Here is a 14887-nt window from a genome sequence, read left to right as displayed (position 1 = left end):
TTAGAAAAAATGTAGGTGCAGATATTTATGATCTTAGATTAGGCAGAGGTTCCTTACATAGGACACGAAAAGCACAAGTAGTCAAAGAAAAAATAGATAAGTTGGATTTCATCAAAATTGAAAACTTTGGTTATCAAAGGATGTTATCAAGATATTGAAATACACAAGTACCAATATCTTTTCAGAGAGAATAAAACCAATGAAATCCTGGTTCTAGAACTCAGGACAGAACTCTCAGCTAGAGATGTGAATTTTGTCATCATTAGTGAGTAGGTAACATAGTAATCCTGGGATGGATGTGAGATGAGCATAGAGGGGAGTCATGGGGGAAGTGTAAGCATCTATGGGCTAAATAGAGAAAGGAAGGGATGATATGAGAGGTTGAAAAAATAATATGTCAATGTATGACAAAACCCACTGCAATGTTGTGAAGTGATTAGCCTCCAACTGGTAAAAATAAATGAAAAAAAAAATCACAGAATTCAACAATAAAAAAAAAAAAGAATATGAATTACATAGAAGCTTCCCCAACTCGACTTTAAGTTTCTTGAGGGCTAAGATTGTCATGTTCATCATTTTATCCCCAATTCTTATCATAAAGTAGGTTTTCAGTAGATGTCATTAAATGAAGACCGAGAAGTTTTAGGAAAAGAGCGGTCAGCAGTGACAAATGTAGAAAATAGTTTGACTGCAATAAGGACAGAGCAACAAGTAGCTGATTGATCATCCTCTGTGGAACAGTTTCAGTGAAATCTTTATGGTAGAGATAAATGCGAGGTTGCTGAGAGCTGGAGTGAGTGGTTGTGAGAGAGTGGAAGCAGTAAGTATAGATACTCTTTTCAAAAAGCTTATAGAGGTATAAGATCATAGGTGGAGGGCATGTTCTATCAGGAGAAAGTTCAGCATATTTATGTGTTAAACGGAGAGAGTCAGAAGGAAGGGAGAGGTTAACGACACAGGAAGAAGGAAGTATGTGAGATGGACTGAACATTGTCCTTATGCATGGAGAGAATAGAGTGAGGATACTAGGTTTGAGTGGCAATAGGAATATTGTTTCTACCACAGTAGGGATAAAGGAAGAAAGGATGGTGCAGATGGAGAAGAGTGAGGAATTTGGGGCATCAATACACTTGATTAATTTTTCATGAAGGTGGGGGGGGATCACCTCATTAGCTGAGATTATAGGGGATGATGATTGTAGGAGAGAGTTGGAGGGAAAAGGGAAAATTTCTTTTGTTTTTTAATGTTGAATTATTTATTTGTCTGTGGTGTGTCTGAGTCCTGACATGAGGGTTTTTCTAGTTGTGGTGTTCTGGCTTCTCTCCAGTTAATCAGAGCACAGGCTCACTGGTTATGGTATACAGGCTTAGTTGCCCCAGGGCTTTTGGGATCTTACTTCCCAGACCAGAGGTCGAACCAGTGTCTCTTGGATTGCAAGGTGGATTCTTAACTCCTGGACCACGAGGGAAATGCAGAAAGGGAGAACTTCAAGAAGGCCATTGAGAGAAATGAGAGGGCTAACTGAATTGGATTATTACTTAGAAGAATTGTAACAATTATCCATGGCTCTGGTATATTTAGTTGTCAGATGATTCCCCGCCCCTCCCCCCACCCCCATCTCTCAGGCCTCACCAGCCTGAGGGTTTGAGTGGACAAGTTGAGCAATTGGACTGATTTTAATTTGAGTTTTACAGCCCAGTGTAGCAGACAAAAGATGCAAGAGATTTCAGTAGTATGAGCATTTGAAGTTCTGGGCCACTGAGGATAGGCAGAGTAGGAAACAAATGAAACCAGGAAGTAGCTTCTGTAGTAGTGGTTGAGACATGGATATTGGAATTTAAGATTAAATAGGAGAAGCACTTGCTGGTATGACTGAAGGTGAGATCTGGCTATGGGTTTCTGAAGTGGAGAGATGGTAAAGATTCCTGGAGTTGGAGGAGATAAGGAAACTGTCAGCTAAACAGGAAGTGAGTTGCTCAGAACGGTGGCAGAGCAAGGGGTGGAAAGACAGTGAACCATGTTCCAAAGCCGTTAGTGATTGTGGAAGAGTGACCAGGAGGACAGGCAATGAGAAGGAGAGACTAACAGATGACCTAACCCTCAGAAGATGTCCTTTTATCTGAGGGTAAAGAACTGTGATGGTGAACAAGGCGTAACTGCCATGCTTCACGTTTGCTGAGTGGGGAGAGATTAGCTTGCACCCAGATTAGTTTTGAGAACAAGACTACTGGCAACCAATTTAAGTTGGTTGGGGTTTAGGGTATTTGCAGTGAAACAGTGGAAAGGGTTATTAAGAAGTATAGCTGTGGGAGGTGTGTGATGGTCAAAGAGGGAAAGAGTACAGAGTAGGAATGAGATCAGAGTGTAGCAGGAAAGAGGGATTAATTGAAGGGGCTTACATTTCAGATGATTGTAAGAACATGGTGGTCTCAGCTAATCTCAAAATTTTTATTAATTTTCTGGGAAAATGCCTTGATGCTGACAGATTGAAATTCTGGGTTATGCACAAAGCTCGATGACTTCATTATTTTCAGGTCTACTTGGCAGTGTTTAGCTGTCTGTGGCCTTTGCTCAGAATGTCATAAAGAACCCTGGCAAGGGACTGTTTTCTTTTGTGGCAAGGCTTAGCCTTGGGAAAGGAGGAAGGCAGGGGTGGAATCGATTGGTGTTCACTTGATTTTTTTGATCTTGACAAACTTGTCTCTGAGGGGTTTGTATATGGGTAGAGATAAGCCTAAGTTCAAAGAAATGAGAAATCATTAGGTCTTCAGACCTTTGCACAGTGGGCAGCGGGTTGGGAAGTGTAAAAGTTTCTGAATCACAAAATGAGGTCACAAATAGCAATATGTTTAGTTCTTTATTTCTTTTGAGGCATGTGAATTTAGTAACAGTGTAGCAATAGTTAATCCATATTTAAGTTATAAATTTAACCTAAAATGCTACATATTAAATGTCTGGCTTTTTTTTTTTTTGGAAGAAAAAAAAGTCACTCTGTGACTTGTGGGATCTTGGTTCCCTGAGCAGGGATTGAACACAGGCCACAGCAGTGAAAGCACCAAGTCCTAACCATTGGACCACCAGGGAATTCCTTAAATGTCTGTTTTTGGAATTTTGAAAATGTATCAATTCATAAAGTTGCAAAATAATGCTCTTAAGAGTTTTACCTCTCCCAAAATGCCTTAAAACCAAAGGTTATATTACATTAATCTTTGGCATATTTAAAGTATGTTTTCAGATTTTCTCAGGTCACAGAATACTTTGAATCATGATTCATCATGTTTCTGTAGAACAAGAAACAGTGACCGATTTTATTTTCTTGGGTTCCAAAACCACTGTAGATGGTGACTGCAGCCATGAAATTAAAAGACGCTTGCTCCTTGGAAGAAAAGCTATGACCAACCTAGACAGCATATTAAAAAGCAGAGACTTTCCTTGATCGACAAAGATCCATCTAGTCAAAGTTATGGTTTTTCCAGTAGTCATATATGGATGTGAGAGTTGGACCATAAAGCAAGCTGAACACTGAAAAATTAATGCTTTTGAACTGTGGTGTCGGAGAAGACTCTTGAGAGTCTCTTGGACTTTCAGGAGATCAAGCCAGTCAATCCTAAAGGAAATCATTCCTGAATATTCATTGGAAGGACTGATGCTGAAGCTGAAGCTCCAATACTTTGGCCACCTGATGCAAAGAACTGACTCCCTGGAAAAGACCCTGATGCTGGGAAAGATTGAAGGTGGAGGAGAAGGGGACAATAGAGGATAAGATGGTAGGATGACATCAGTGACTCAATGGACATGAGTTTGAGCAAGCTGCAGGAGTTGGTGATGGACAGGGAAGCCTTGTGTGCTACATTTCATGGGGTCGCAAAGAGTCAGACATGACTGAGTGACTGAACTGAACTGAACTGAAGAAATATTGAAGAGCTTACCAGGTTGGCAAAGAGTTGGACACAACTGAGCACACACACACACACACACACACACAAAAGAAATATTGACGTGTGGGATTTCACTGTACAAAACAAGAACAGCTTTGCTAGCAAGAAAACATGACTTTTTTGTATGTGTGACCATCTCTGCCTCTCACAAAATAATAAATAACCTTTGAAGGAAATCACATTTCACACTTTTCCCATCTTTGCCCACTAAGCCAGTTTACTTCTCATTGTTTCTTTTGTCATTTAGTAGAACTTTAGCTCAAAGGCAAGTGGTATCAAGTTAGACTTAAGCAAAATTGACATACTCAGTAAAGAAAACTTGGAAAATATAGAGAAGTAGGAAGAAAGTTCACCTTATGGCTCAGATCAACCATAATTGATATTTGGCTATATTTTTAGATTTAATTTTTGTCTTAAATGTTGATTACTTAGTGTTTTGTTGGCTTTTATAAAATTATGCTTATACTTCAAAAGTGAACTAGTAACTTGCTTTTTCACATAGCATTATTCATCATCTTTAAAGTAGAGTTTGTAATGACTGTATAATGCAACTAATATACCATTCTTTGTTTAATTCTTCCCCTAAAATTAGACTTTTGTTTGTTTATTTATGGCCGTGCCACACAACTTGCAGAATCTTAGTTCCCCAACCAGTGATGGAACCCACACCCTCTCCCTGAGAGTGGAGTCGTAACTACTGGACTGCCAGGGAATTCCCTAGGCATTTTTAGTATTTCTAATTTTCCATAATATTAAGCAATGCTGTAATATATATATTTAGATAAGATTTTATCTTGTATTCTCATTTATTTCCACAGTGTAGATTTTTGAGAATTAATTTGTTTAATCAAAGGGTGTAAGCATTCTGAATATCCTGACACATACTGTTTAGAAAAAATTTTAAATGGAAACATAGCATAATGACTTCCTTGGTGGCTCAGACGGTAAAGCGTCTGCCTACAATGCGGGAGACCTGGGTTCAGTCCCTGGGTGGGGAAGATCCGCTGGAGAAGGAAATGGCAACCCACTCCAGTACTCTTGCCTGGAAAATCCCATGGGAGAAGCCTGGTAGGCTACAGTCCGTGGGGTCACAAAGAGTTAGACACGACTGAGCGACTTTACTTCATAGCATAATTAGCACTTCTGGCCATGACTGTTGTTGTTTAGTCGCTGAGTCATGTCTTACTCTTTTTGCTACCCCATGGACTGTAGCCTACCAGGCTTCTCTGCCCTTGGGGATTCCCGGGCAAGAATACTGGAGTCGGGTTATCATTTCCTTCTCCAGGGGATCTTCCTGACCCAGGGATTGAAACTGTGTCTCCTGCGTTGGCAGGTTGATTCTTTACCACCGAGCCACCAGGGAATCCTGGTAATGACTAAATTTGCCAAATGGACACAATAAATACCAAATGGAAAAACACTCTGATTTGAATATTGACTTCAATTCTATACAACAGATCTGAGACTTAGATAGATATATCTTGATAATGGAAACCATACATGTCTTTATTCAATTGGCTGTAGACTGGATGAGGATGAATAGTTTCCACACAATATTGTAGATAACTGAATGACTACTGTGATGAGACATGATCAGTTGAAGCCACTGAAGGTTATGCGAATGGAAAATAAAACGATGTTCCATTCTACTACATGTACCGGTTCCAGTCACCAAACCCATATGCTACAATCTGTAAAGATATTACTGGCCTGGCGGCTTAGTGGTAAAGATTTTGCCTGCAGTGCAGGAGACTTGCAAGAGATGCAGGTTTGCTCACTGGGTCAGGAAGATCCCCTGGAAAAGGAAATGACAACCCACTCCATTATTCTTGCCTGGGTAATCCCATGAACAGAGGAGCCTGACTGGTTGCAGTCCATGGGTTCACAAAGAGTCAGACACGACTGAGCATCTAAACAACAACAGCAATAAATTAAAGATACAACATAGGAACATCCAGATGGAAGCGATGTATAGAGCAAGGTATGGGGGCAGGAGTGTGGAGCTTCCAAGGTGCTCTTCCAACACATCACCCTTCCAGCACCTCATTGTGTTCACCTGGGAAGCATTAACCTTGCTATTTTTTTAAACATTTAATTTTAGTGATGGAATTCTTTATTGTTTTTCAGGGTATTTTTTGTTTGTTTTGTTTTAATTTTAAAAAACATTAACCAGTCTTTTTGAAGGATGGTCTGTAAAATGCAAACTAGTACAGCCACTATGGAGAACAGTGTGGAGATTCCTTAAAAAACTGGAAATAGAACTGCCATATGACCCAGCAATCCCATTCCTGGGCATACACACCGAGGAAACCAGAACTGAAAGAGACACGTGCACCCCAATGTTCATCGCAGCACTGTTAATAATAGCCAGGACATGAACGCAACCTAGATGCCCATCAGCAGATGAATGGATAAGAAAGCTGTGGTACATATACACAATGGAATATTACTCAGCCATTAAAAAGAATTCATTTGAATCAGTTCTAATGAGATGGATAAAACTGGAGCCCATTATACAGAGTGAAGTAAGCCAGAAAGATAAAGACCAATACAATATACTAACACATATATATGGAATTTAGAAAGATGGTAACGATAACCCTATATGCAAGACAGAAAAAGAGACACAGATGTATAGAACAGACTTTTGGACTCTATGGGAGAAGGCAAGGGTGGGATGATCTGAGAGAACAGCATCGAAACATGTATATTGTCAAGTGTGAAATAGATCACCAGTCCAGGTTGGATGCCTGAGACAAGTGCTCGGGGCTGGTGCACTGGGGTGACCCAGAGGGATGGGATGGGGAAGGAGGTGGGAGGGGTGTTCAGGATGGGGAACACATGTAAATCCATGGCTGATTCATGTCAATGTATGGCAAAAACCACTACAATATTGTAAAGTAATTAGCCTCCAACTAATAAAAATAAATGAAAAATAAATAAATAAATAATTATTTATAAAAAAAAAAAGAAAAGCTGAAGCTCCAGTATTTTGGCCAGCTGATGCAAAGAGCCAACTCACTGGAAATGATCCTGATACTAGGAATGATTGAAGGCAGGAGGAAAAGTCGACAACAGAGGATGAGATGGTTGGATGGCATCATCAACTCAATGGATATGAGTTTGTGCAAAGTCCAGGAGATAGGGAAGGACAGGGAAGCCTGGCATGCTGCAGTCCATGGGATTGCAAAGTATCAGACATGACTGAACAACTGAACAATGACAACAATGCTTTCTTCATATATTAAAATTCTATTGTTATGTAATATTCCTTTTTATCCTTGGTAATTTTCTTGTCCCTGAAGTCTGCTCTTCTGTTATCAATAAAAACATATTAGCTTTCTCATATTTTTTTTAGAAAAAAAAAGTGGGTTCTATCATATAAGTTTGGGAAACTGCATTCTATAAATATCCTTTGACTGTTTGGTGATTTCTAATGAACATCAGCTTTTGTCAGCTTAATAGAGACTCAGGGAAATTATTTTATTACTAATAATTTAACCCGTATCAAGCACTTACTATTTTAAGGTTCTAAGAACCCCAGATGTAGTAATCGTTCTAATCTTTATAACAAGTCTGTCTTCTGCAATTATTTCCTTTTTTTTCCCTTTTTTAACAGATGAGAAGACTGACATCCAGAGTGGTGAAATGACATGCTCAAAATCCCATGGCTAGGCTAGGAAGTGAAGAGTTGGGATTCAAACCCAGATATTCCAGGCTCCAGGTACTGTCGTACTTTTTGTTACCAGTGAAGTCCAGCATTTCTCAAACTTGTTTGTTGCTTTTTTCCCTACTTGAAAGCCTATTTTAAATGGAAGGGTTTTGTTTTTTTTTTTTAAACTTTTTGGCTATGTCTCATGGCATGTGGAATCCTAGTTCCCCAGCTGGGGATCAAACCTGTGCCCACTGCATTGGAAGTGTAGAGTCTTAACCACTGGACCCCCTTGAAGGTATTTGTATATTCTCTTTTGCAGTGACTGTCCTAGGAATTTTTAAAAGGTCAACACCACTCTATAGTACTTTTGAGGTACTAAAACGGTTCATAATCAAAATCATTATTATACTCTCCTTTCTCTGTTCTAATATTATATTATTGTAGTTAAGTAAATTAAACTGACAGGTAGTGCCATGGAGCATTATAATAATGGACATCAGAGTCTGAACCTTGGCTTTGCTTTTTTGTTAGCTAGGTGACCTTAGAAAAGGTACTTTATCTCTCAAAGCTTCTGTTTCTTTCTCTAGAAGGTTAATATCTTACAAGGTGGCTGTGAGAACTAAATGAAAAAATCATGTAATATCTGACAAGGAGGGTCTCAGTAAATGTTAATTACCCTTTTTTTTTTCTCTTAAGTCATCTCAGTTCTTTACCATGAATGATTATGAAAATAGTTGGGAAAGAAAAATCAGTTTTAAATTTAAACTGTCTCAGTGTTTATGCTGATATCAGCTACATTTCTGATAAAGTGATGTTGTCATGATACAGGTTGTATGGGAGTTAAAACCAGTTTCCTTCCGGCTTTCCAACTGACATAATACGCAAAACCTGACTGGGCAAACATAGACCTATTTATTAGATCACTTATTATTAATGTTAAACTAGCTTTGGTGCTGACTTCTCCAGTTCTTTGTGAAATTTCACTGTTGTCATTTAAAATCTGACAGACTTCAAAAGCTTTGTAAAATGCTTAATGGTTTAAATCATCCTTCAGAACATAGAAAGTATATTTTCCAAAGGGGTGTTCTCTATCCAGCAATATGCTCAAAATCATGCAGGAGGACGGAATTGCTTATGTTTTCACATTTACTACTGGAGGATTATTCAGTTTTTAATGGCAGTCAACTGTATGCTTTAGGGGAAGTACTTAACGTATATAACCAAAGCATGAATAATCATTTAAAACAAAGTTATTACAAGAAAAATCTATAGGGAGTTTTCAATTTCACAATGATTTACTGCCTGGGCGAAAAGAAGATGGGTTTGGGTTGAGCCATATGTGTGTGCTCAGTTGTGTTTGACTCTTTATGACCCCATGGACTATAGCCTGCCAGGCTCCTCTATCCATGGGATTATCCCAGTAAGAATACTGGAGTGGGTTGCCATTTCCTTCTCCAGGGGAATCTTCCCAACGCAGGGATTGAACCCATGTCTTCTGTGGCTCCTTCCTTGCAGGTGGAGTCTTTACCATTAAGCTGCCTGGGAAGCCCTTGAGCTGTTTGTAGGGGATCTCTAATATTCTGTTCTAAGTGCCTCGTAATAGCCCTGGTACATAGTAAACAGTAAATATTTGTGGCCCGATTGAGTTGGATTTCTAATCCCAGCTATATACCTTGCAACTTCTGTAACCTTGGACCCTCTTGTACCTTCTAAACTTCCATTTCCTCTTAAGTTAAAAAAAAAAAAAAAAGAGGTATCAATATTAACTTCCCAGGATTGTTGTAATAGTTAAGTGCTCATGCATTGATATAGCCAGCCCTGCACATGGCGTGTTCCCCAGATACCTCACTTCTTTCTTCAATAATGTTCTTTTCAAGCACTCTTTTTGTTTCTCATTACCTAAACATTTAGTTGTATTCAAGGGTGTTTACACTCTTGAAAAAAAATGAATGTTTATTAAACTGAAATTATATTCCTTTGTAGCCCATACTTGAAATGTTTTAGCAAAAAATGATTGTATGTTTGTTAGACTTTGGTTTGAATCTTGTCTTTAGTGTTGGGACTTTAGGGAAGTGATTTAGCTTCTCTATAAGGTATTATGAAGCTGAAATGAGCAGAATATATAAAGCCTCTAGTTCATTGCCTGGTTTGCATAAGCCCCAGATAGATATTATTTCTTTAAGTTGAAACTGTCATTTAGTCTGCTAATTTACATAATTAATTCATGTAAATCTAGAGTCTACTCTATTCAAGCCCCATTAAGAGCAAACAGGAAGACTGTAAATGGATACTGGGAAGATTATTATGTCGGCAACTGAATTTGGCCTTGCCTAGGTCAGGTTTGGGGCTTCCTTTCTGGCTTATTGGTAAAGAGTCCACCTGCCAAGCAGGAGATCTGAGTTTGATCCCTGGGTCGGGAAGATCCCCTGAAGAAGGAAATGGCAACCCACTGCAGTATTCTTGCTTGGAAAATCCCATGGAGAGAGGATCCTGGCAGGCTGTAGTTCATGAAGTCACAAGAGTCATACACAACTTAGCAACTAAACAACATCAACAAATTAGGTTCAGCAGAAGTGGTATTTTCTGTTATAATTGAAGTAGAATCAGTTAATGGGGTTGTTATTGTACTAGCTTCCCTGGTGGCTCAGACTATAAAGAATCCATCTGCAGTGCGGGAGACCTGGGTTCGTTCTCTGGGTTGGGAAGATCCCCTGGAGGAGGACATGACAACCCACTCCAGTATTGCCTGGAGAATCCCCATGGACAGAGACGCCTGGCAGGCTGCAGTCCACGGGGTCACAAAGAGTCGGACACAACTGAGTGACTCAACAACAACAACATTGCATTTGGCATGGCCTTTTTTGATGTTTTCTTTTTTGAATATCAAAATTTTAAAAAATGAATGGCAGAGACAGGTTCATGAGAACTCAAGGAGACCAGGTAAAATTTGCTATGTAAAGTTTTTCATCTTTTGCTGATCTTCTTCATTAAAAATAAACATGTTCCTCTCCTTTACTAAAATTCAACATACGATATTGGTAAGCCAAATTTAATAAAACATTCTGCCCATTTTAAAATTCACTTGAATTGTTTAGATATCATGTAAAATCGATTTCTACCATGGCAGATTAAGCATTGCAAAGCTGATGATAAGAATTTTATGTGAACTCCTGACAAATAGGAAGGATTAAGGATGTCACTGAGCATTGTAGAAAAAGGTTTACTTTTGAAAATGTTCCTAATGTCCTTAACAATAAGGTTTTTAAAGGGATACTAAAAGATCACTGTTTGTTTTGGGAGGTAACTTTCTCTGATAAGATGTTAACATCTGTTTTCTGTTTTGTAGGGTTTCTTTCATTTATTAAAATATAATTCACAGAACGTAAAAGTTTCAGTGGCTTTGAGTACTTTCATTGTCATGCAGCTATCACCATTGTCTGGTTCCAGAAATTTCATCACCCTCAAGGGAAACCCCCTTAAATTGTCTCCCTTCTCCTAGCCCCTGGCAACCATACCTCTGCTTTTATCTCTGTGGATTTGCCTTTTCTGCTCAATTCATATAAAAGTCATACGATATATTGCCTTATGTGTCTGGTTCCTTTTTCACATAGTATATTTTCAGAGTTTACTTGTAACGTGGCATATCAGTTCAGTTCAGTTCAGGTGCTCAGTCATATCTGACTCTGCGACCCCATGGACTGCAGCACGCCAGGCTTTCCTGTCCATCACCAACTCCTGGAGCTTGTTCAAATGCATATCCATCAAGTCAGTGATATCATCCTACCATCTTATCCTCTGTTGTCCCCTTCTCCTCTTGCCTTCAATCTTTCCCAGCATCAGGGTCTTTTCCAGGGAGTCAGTTTTTCCCATCAGGTGGCCATAGTATTGGAGCTTCAGCATCAGTCCTTCCAATGAATATTCAGGAGTGATTTCCTTTAGGATTGACTGGTTGGATCTCCTTGCAGTCCAAGGGACTCTCAAGAGTCTTCTCCAACACCACAGTTCAAAAACATCAGTTCTTCGGTGCTCAGCTTTCTTTATGGTCCAACTCTCACATCCAGACATGACTATTAGAAAAACCATAGCTTTGACTAGACAGATCTTTGCTGGCAAAGTAATGTCTCTGCTTTTTAATATGCTGTCTAGGTTGGTCTAGCTTTTCTTCCAAGGAACAAGCGTCTTTTAATTTCATGGCTGCAGTCACCATGTGTAGTGATTTTAGAGCCCCCCAAAATAAAGTCTGTCACTGTTTCCATCGTTTCCCCATCTATTTGCTATGAAGGGTGGGACCAGGTGCCTTGATCTTAGTTTTTTGAATGTTGAGTTTTAAGCCAACTTTTTCACTTTTCTCTTTCACTTTCATCAAGAGGCTCTTTAGTTCTTCTTTGCTTTCTGCCATGAGGGTGGTGTCATCTGCATATCCGAGGTTATTGATATTTCTCCCGACAATCTTGATTCCAACATGTGCTTCATCCATATCAGTACTTTGTAGCTATTCTGGGCTGAATAATTCCATTGTAAAGATATACCACATTTGGTTTATCTATTCATCAGTTGGTGGATGTTTGGGTTGTTTCCACTTTTTGACTGAGTGGAATGATGCTGCTTTGAACATTTGTGTACAAGTTTTTGTGTGTACATGTTTTCAGTTCTCCTTGGTATATACCTAAGATGGAATTGCTAGGTTATATGGCGGCTCTGTGCTTAACACTTTGATAAACTGCCAAACTTTTTTCTGAAGCAGCTGCTTCATGTTATATAGTTTTTAATGTTATTTAAGACTCTTGGAAGAAATGAGGAAAAAGTTTATGAAAATGTTAACCTAAGAATGTTAGTACTCATGAGAGCCATTCTGGCAAACCAGATGAAAGTCTCAATTGTCTCATTTGCTTTACAGAATGAAAAATTAAGATATAAACCCACATCATAGAAGCAGTGTCATTTTTTATACTCTCTTATTCCTTCACCCACCCACTTCTCTTGAAAGTTTGGAATGTACTTGGAATTGATGTTGTTTACTTTCACATAAAGAATATGTGACTAAAAGTGATATATTAAGTTTCCTGCTTTGCTTTTCCTTAGTGAGTTTCATATTTTATTATACAGTTTACTAAAGCAGAGAAACTGAGCATTGTTCTTTCTGCAGAAAACATTCTTAATCAAAATTCAAAATAAAAAATAAAATTCAAAGTAGATTTGAATTCTGTTTAAATTTTCTTGGATATAAAAATATTTTTCAAAAATATCACATAAAGACCTCACTTATTTGTGTTCATGTAATGGGTAGTTTAGAAGTGCTTTTGTCTTCTCTGCTGATGATGCTACCCTTCCTTGTCTTTTGTTCTCTCTGGTCATTATCAGCTATTCAAACAAACTTCACATTTGTTCTAAAAAAGATTTATACAGCCTTCATAAATTTCCATGAAATGAAATTACTATAAAGAAATAAAGTATTTTTGTTTCAATAGACTTTCAAAGCAGAAAGGACACTCAAGAGAAATAATACTTATGGAGTAATTTCTAATATTAGATCACATAAGTGCTTTTCATGCCTTTCTCATTTAAGGTGACAATCCATGTGAATTTTATATTTGAAAGAAGAAATGTGATTATCAGTCAGTTCATAAAGCTTGATATGAACCCTGGCACTCGAGGATAAATTGATCCTTATTCCTTTTAAGGATGTATGATAGAGATTGAGTCATATTCTTTGAGTAATGGAAAATTAAGGAGTTTCTTTTTTAGGTAAACTCTAAGTCAGCTTTGCAATGTGAACATCGAATACATTGTTTACTAAATTCTATAATTTTAACTGGTAATTTTCAGTTGTTTTCCAGTTATTTTGTTTTTAATATAATTTATGTTATTTCATTGGGTGATTTTATCTATTTCATTTCTGGAATGCCTGAGTAAAGAACTAGATAAATATTGGGTTTTAATCAGGATTTTTTTCTGAAAATTGAGCCTTTTAATATGTTTTTTATATATTTTTTTGGTCTGTCATATTAATTTTTCAGTTGATAACTTTCATTACTGACTAGAAGTAGTACAGAAAATGCTTTCTACCACCCTGTAACGTAAATTTTAGGTTAAAAAATTTACCTCAAAAAAATAAAAAGTAATTTACTGTATGATTCAGCAATTCTACTTTTGGGAATATATTCTAAAGAAGTGAAATCACTATCTTGGAAGACATATCTGCATCCCTATGTTCATTGTCATGTTCTTTACCGTAGCCAAGACATGGAAACAATGTAGGTGTTCCATCCTTGGCTGAATGGATCAAGAAAATGTGGTATGTATATATACAATGGAGTATTATTCAACCATAAAAATAAGGAAATCCTGCCATTTGCAACAACATGGATGGACCTTAATGGTATATGCTTAGTGAAATAAACCAGACAGAGAAAGACAAATGCTGTATGATATCACTTATATGTGAAATCTAAACAAACTGAAGACAAAAGAGAACAGATGGGTGGTTGTCAGAGGCAGAGGGGAATAGGTGAAGGTGGTCAAAAGGTAGGAACTTCCAGACTTACTTGGTGATCCCAGTGGTTGGGAATCCCCCTGCCAATGCAGCAGACACACTCTTGGTCCGGAAAGATTCCATGTGCCCAGGGGTAACTAAGCTCAGGTGCCACACTACTGAAGCCCGCGGGCTTTAGAGCTGGTGCTCTGCCACGAGAGAAGCCACCATCATGGGCAGCTCGCCTACTGCCGCTGGAGAGTAGCTCTCACAAAAATAAATAAATAAAAAGGTACAAACTTCCAATTATAAGATAAATAAGTTCTGGAGATGTAATGTACAGTATGGTGACTGTAGTTAACAATACTTTATTAAATATTTAAAGATTACAAATGGAAAAATCTTAAAAGTTCTCATCACAAGAAAGAAAAGTATAACTGTGCAGAGTGATGGATATTAACTAAACCTACAGTGTAGACATTTTGCAATATATACATATATCAAATCTTTATACTGTACCCTTGAACCAATACAATATTATATATCAGTTATGTTTCAATAAAACTGGGGAGAAATTCATCTCAGATAAAACATTGATGGCTGCTATTTTTACTTAAGATACTGGTAAAGAGAAAGAAGCAGGGAATTTTGGAGCTCAAGTTTTGTATATATAGGGCTTCCCCGGTAGCTCAGCTGGCAAAGAATCCGCTTGCAATGTGGGAGACCTATGTTCGATCCCTCAGTTGGGAAGATCCTCTAGAGGAAGGCATGACAGCCCTCTCCAGTATTCTTGCCTGGAGAATCCCCATGGACAGAGAAGCC

The 14887-nt window shown here is 38.2% G+C and overlaps 1 long non-coding RNA gene across 1 annotated transcript in view; it reads left to right on the top strand.

Moving 5' to 3' along the window:
* The window catches only part of LOC122446245, a 39491-nt gene extending 25079 nt beyond the window's left edge, over positions 1-14412 (top strand). The window contains exons 2-3 of the long non-coding RNA XR_006270828.1: positions 7558-7662; positions 13830-14412. This is a non-coding gene — a long non-coding RNA (uncharacterized LOC122446245). The remainder of the gene's footprint in view (positions 1-7557; positions 7663-13829) is intronic.
* Positions 14413-14887: the final 475 nt, after the last annotated feature.

The sequence above is a fragment of the Cervus canadensis genome, chromosome 8, assembly GCF_019320065.1.
Source record: "Cervus canadensis isolate Bull #8, Minnesota chromosome 8, ASM1932006v1, whole genome shotgun sequence".
Classification (NCBI taxonomy): Eukaryota; Metazoa; Chordata; class Mammalia; order Artiodactyla; family Cervidae; genus Cervus; species Cervus canadensis.
The sequence above is the reverse complement of the archived record's forward strand: the minus strand, read 5'-3'. Positions and strand labels throughout refer to the sequence as shown.